Source organism: Artemia sp. Qi Xiang Cuo, chromosome 6, assembly GCF_049724085.1.
Source record: "Artemia sp. Qi Xiang Cuo chromosome 6, ASM4972408v1, whole genome shotgun sequence".
Classification (NCBI taxonomy): Eukaryota; Metazoa; Arthropoda; class Branchiopoda; order Anostraca; family Artemiidae; genus Artemia; species Artemia sp. Qi Xiang Cuo.
This window is the reverse complement of record NC_142799.1, coordinates 57,543,549-57,549,752: the sequence shown is the minus strand read 5'-3', so window position 1 is coordinate 57,549,752 and position 6,204 is coordinate 57,543,549.

Sequence of the window (6,204 nt, the reverse complement as noted above, 5' to 3'; positions counted from 1 at the left end):
TTCAAAATAAAATATGCTAAGGAGAATTTTTCAGGCTGAATCTTCTGCAAGAAATTCTACGGGGGGTGGGAGAATTTTCAGCGAGGATCAAAGTGGCCGGAATGAGTTTTAAGAGGAGGGAGGCTTATGTCCCGTGGTAGGAATTTTCCACGGAGGAGTTTCCCAAGAGGGGAGGGAATTAATCATGGAGAGTTTGCCAGATTTACCGCCATTATTTGAAAAAAGATCAGAAATTTATAAGAAAAAAACAAGTTTTTTTAAACTTACAGTAAGGAGTAACACAAAACTCTAAACTAATAGAAATTGTTCGTTTATGACGGAGTTGCCCCCTTTTTCAATACCTTGCGCTCAACGCTAGATTTTGACTGTTTGTCTTGATTTTTTATGCATGACTTCTGAAACACAAGGGCCGCTTAAATAGAACAGGAAGCTTTTTTAGGAATACTAAAAACTTTCGCGTGAAGAGTTAGTCATTGAGGAGGGGGAGGGTCCCTTTCATTTAATTAATTTCTGTTCGTTTTGAGTTTTGGTGTTTCTCCTTACTTACAGTTGAAAATACTTTTTATTTATTTGTTTAGTTTTACATAATAGAACAAGACTTTTGTGTCTTCAAAACTTGATGTCTTCCGTGAAAGTGCCCTTTCTTTTATGAAAAAAAAACGAAACATTGTAGACAAAAATAAAGAGTGCATTCTAGTCTACTAGAATTTTTTTTCGCTACGAAAAATAGATCGTTTTTTTTCCTTAGGTCTCCCATAAAATACCAACAAACAGCACTAGAATCCTGTATGTGAATTGAAAATATTTTCTTGTGCTGTTTTCGAAATTATGACTTTTTAGATGTAGATTCGATTAAATTCAAATGAAATAATTTTACGTAAATGAGGAGTGTTACTTTTAGTTGAAAAAACTGTTTTTTTATTTATTTAGTTTTATATATTAGAATAAGACTTTTGTGTCTTCAAAACTTGATGTCAGTAGGGAGCGACGTTCCATATTGCCTGGCGCTATACACGTTTGCTAGGGAGTCCGAAGTCCCTGAGCCCTCAGGCCAAAGTCACGGGGGAAAACCCAAAAATGTTTTTGTGAACAGAGAGCTTGGGAAAAACCCTAATTGGATAATATAATTTTGTAATAAATTTTGTGAAACCTCAACTTGTTTCTCAACATGGGAAAATCTACTTACTTAACTGATTTGTCAACAGGATTTGGGGAAAACCACATATCCTTGGAAAATACTCAGCCTTGGAACATACTCTATATAAAGTGGGAAAGAGTTCACTTTGAATCGTGTAGGTTAAATAAATTAAGGGAATAAAATTTCTGTGAAAAGGAAATGTTGTGGTTCTGAAAAAGAGGTGAGTAATGCTTTATTTTTTTTTTGCATTATATTAGTTAATATGGTCGGAGATACAACTTTTATCACAAATTTGTTTTATGTTATTATTATTTAGTTATTATAATGAATAGGCATAGACTCTAGGATTACAAAATATGTCCCATGATAAATTATCCCACCCCTTTCCTTTTTTTAAATATGGTAATTTAGAATGTTGCTATTTACAAGTTTGAATGACCTAAAAAGTCAAATTTCCGCCTACCTTAACAATGGCTATATGATGCTCAAAGACGTTTACCAGTCACCAGCGACTTTCTTTACCTAAGCTAGTCATAATATTATTAAATTTAGATTCATTATCATCTTATTTAGAGGGATAGGAGACCAGTAACCATTTATTGATTGAGAGGGAGGCAAAGTTGTGATTATATATAAAATAAAACAAGCTCCTACTAGTACTATTATGTACATTTAATTTACTGAAAGTTAAATAGCTACTCAAATTTTGGGGGTGCTAACCATTTGTTGATTGCGAGGGATGTAGGGGGGGGGGTTGATCTTATAAAAATAATTTATAATTATAGTAATTCCATTATCTATATACATATACTTACTTATCTTATGAGCGGGTTATCCCAAAAAATATCCCTGAATGAGATGCAAATCAATTTTTATATTCCTCGTTAAACGAAGCTTTATTTTTTATATAGTTTCACTTTTTATAACATAGTTCATTTAGACTTAGTCCCATGTTTTTCCTTCAATAGACAGAATAAAATGTTCAAACGAGGTCAATTTGGCAAAGTAAACCTTTTACGAAATACAGTCTAGGCTAGGTTGCTAATCCAGGCCGAGCGGGTATTTAATAGCATGATGGAAACATGAACAGAATTTGACTTTGTCAATCTTATTTATTTAGATATCCAAATAGAAGGTTTTACAAAAATAGGATTCAATTCCACTTTCTAAGATCAAAATGAGAGAAAGGTTGAGATGGTTAGGGTACGTTCTTCAGACGAAGAATGTCAGATTACCGATGCATTCTGTTACCCGTCAATTGTCTTTGTGACTATGAAACTGGCTATTTTAGATCTTAAATTTAGCAAACTTTTCAAGTTCCTACTGGATAAGATGGAAGTACTGTCAAAGGCACTGAAGGTTTTTTTAAGTAACTTGATATACCCAATTTTATGCATAAATAATGTATTACCAGACATCCAAAATGTATTTTGAGCAATTCTGCAAAACAAATTGTTGAGAAATACCGTGAAAAAACGAAAAACAGTTTGTCCCCAGATGGAATAGGAAGATTCATAAGGGAATATTTAAAAGAAAGGGGAACTTAATGGGAGGGGGTAAAGGGTTAGGCTTTAAATAGATCGGGTTGGAGGAGAAGTATACATGAATGAATCTTAAAACGAACAAAGCTTTAATTAAATATGTGAATCAAGATTGAAAAAAAAAATCATTATTTATTATAAAAAAGAATTTTACTTTGTCAATCTTATTTATTTAGATATCCAAATAGAAGGTTTTACAAAAAATAGGATTCAATTCCACTTTCTAAGATCAAAATGAGAGAAAGATTGAGATTGCTAGGATACGTTCTTCAGACGGAAAATGTCAAATTACCAATGCATTCTGTCGCCCGTCATTTGGCTTTGTGACTATGAAATTGGCTTTCTTAGATCTTAAATTTAGCAAACTTCTCGAGTGTGTACTAGATAATACGGAAGTACCGTCTACGGCACTGAAGGTTTTTTTTAAAGTAACTGGATATACCCTATTTTATGCATAAATAATGTATTACCAGACATCCAAAATGTATTTTGAGCAATTCTGCAAAACAAATTGTTGAGAAATACCGGGAAAAAACGAAAAACAGGTTGTCCCCAGATGGAATGGGGCGATATGGAAAGGTATCCATTAGGAATTCCAGAAAGAATATAATTAATTTAGATTCTAGTCGATGGATGGAATATTAGTGATTTGGAAACATTCAATTGATTTTTTTCCATGTTCAATGATTTTAACAACATACAATGTTCTATGTTACGTCGTTACATTAAAAATATTTCTATACATTATGATATTTTGATTCTTTAATTTTAAGAGCTTTTTTCATGTTAATGGAACATTATTTTTTCTTCGTTAGTAACATTAATATATACTTTTTTTCGCTCTCTAGCTTTATACCATATGTCAGTTATTAGTTTGCACTATTCTTTGACAGTGACATTTCCAGATCAATACTAGTTCATATTCCATGAATCATGAAGACACAGGACACTTAAAATCTAAGAAATAATTTAAAAACAAAGATTAAGAGGAAAAAAAGATTTGTTGTAAATATAAAATGAAAATTTGTCCCTTCTTCCATAATTTTCTGAAAATAAAAATTACAATATTCAAATTATTCAATTATTCAATTACAATATTCAATATTAAAAAAAAAACGAAAAACAGGTTGTCCCCAGATGGAATGAGAACCCCAGATGGAATGGGAAGATTCATAAGGAAATATTTAAAAGAAAGGGGAACTTTATGGGAGAGGGTAAAGGGCGAGGCTTTAAATAGATTGGGATGGAGGAGGAACGTACGTAAATAAATCTTAAAACGAACAAAGCTTTAATTAAATATGCGAATCAAGATTGAAAAAAAAAATCACTATTTAAATTTTATTTATTATAAAAAAGAATTTTATTTTGTCAAACATGTTTATTTAGATATCCAAATAGAAGGTTTTACAAAAAATAGGATTCAATTCCAATTTCTTAGACCATAATGGGAGAAAGGTTGAGATGTCTAGTGTACGTTCTTCAGACGAAGAATTTCAGATTACCAATGCATTCTGTCGCCCGTCATTTGTCATTGTGACTATGAAATTGGCTTTCTTAGATCTTAAATTTAGCAAACTTCTCGAGTGTGTACTGGATAATATGGAAGTACTGTCTACGGCACTGAAGGTTTTTTTTTAAGTAACTGGATATACCCTATTTTATGCATAAATAATGTATTACCAGACATCCAAAATGTATTTTGAGCAATTCTGCAAAACAAATTGTTGAGAAATAACGGGAAAAAACGAAAAACAGGTTGTCCCCAGATGGAATGGGAAGATATGGAAAGGTATCCATTAGGAATTAAAGAAAGAATATAATTAATTTAGATTCTAGGTTCATTTGGGTTCAGTAAGAGTGCGCGCGCCCTCTTACTGAACCCAAATGAACCTAAAATAACATCCGTTAGCATAGTGTCACCTAGCTAAAAAAAATCATCTGTGCTGCCATCTATAAATGAATCAGAATAGATGACAGAACAGTCAGTTATGTCGCCATCTATAACTATAATAGAAGTAAATAGATGGCAGCAGTTGTGAGACGTATTTGCTGTTAAGATCAAAGAGAATATGACATTGAAAGATTACAACATTTTTATTTTGTCTGCAATTTCATTGTCTAATACTATACTGTTTTTATACAGGTAACAGTTTCGACGTGTAGATATAATATTGCCTACGGAACGATTCATAATACCAGTTAAGATTTCTTCTCTTCTGTGGAACAACTAAGAATTGGAGAGAGAACCCTTTTTTCTACTATGGAAAAATTTAGATTCTACGAACTTTTTGTTTTACTTCTACGAAACCAAAAAAAGGGAGAAATTCCGAACAGAAGTAAGAAAAGTATGGAAGAATTGGCAAATTTTCATTTTATATTTACAATTGTTTTTACATAGTTAACAGTTTCGACGTGTAGATAAAATATAATCTACAGTAAGATTCAGAATAGAAGTTGAGGTTTTTCCTCTTACGTGGAAGAATTAAGAATTGGAAAGAACCTTTTTTTTTCTCTACTATGGGAAAATTTAGAATTTAAGAAAATTTTGTTTTACTGCTATGAAACAAAAAAAATGGGAAATTCAGAACAGAAGTAAGAAAATTATAAAAGAAAGGACAAATTTTCATTTTATATTCACAATAAATCTTTTTTTTCCTGCTTTTTTTCCTGTTAATCTTTGTTTTAGATCAAGATTCAGAATAGAAGTTGAGATTTTTCCACTTCCGTGGAAAAATTAATAAATTCTCTATTATGGAAAAATATAGAATTTTAAGAAAATTTTGTTTTATTTCTACGAAACCAAAAAAAAAATGGGAAAATTCAGGACAGAAGTAAGAACATTATGGAAAAAGGGACAAATTTTCATTTTATATTTATAACAAATCTTTTTTTTGCTCTTAATCTTTGTTTTAGATCATTTATTAGATTTTATGTGTCATGTGTCTTCATGATTCATAAAATATGAACTAGTATTGATCCAGAAATGTCACTGTCCAAAGAATTCTGCGACCTAATAACTGACATATGGTGTAAAGCTAGAGAGCGAAAAAAGTATATATTAATTTTGCTAACGAAGAAAAAATAATGTTCCATTAACATAAAAAAAGCTCTAAAATTAAATAATCATAATATCATAATGTAGAGAAATATTCTTAATGTAACGACGTCACATAGAACATTATATTTTAATATCATTGAATATGGAAAAAAAAACAATCGAATGTTTCCACATCACTAATATCCAGTCCATCGACTAGAATCTAATCTATTTATATTCTTTCTGGTGTTCCTAATGGATATCTTTCCATTAATATCTATTTTGTTATTCATCATCCATTGCGAAAAAATCTGACTTCGTTCGCAGGATTATGTATTTTATTAGGATACTTAGGACATTCGAAGTCTTCCAAATTTATAAGACAGATATCTTCCTTACACTTCTTCAACAGTTAATTATCAGTGGTAACATCTCCCTTCAAAAATACAATTTTAATATTCATAAAATCACACACTGTAGCAATTTCA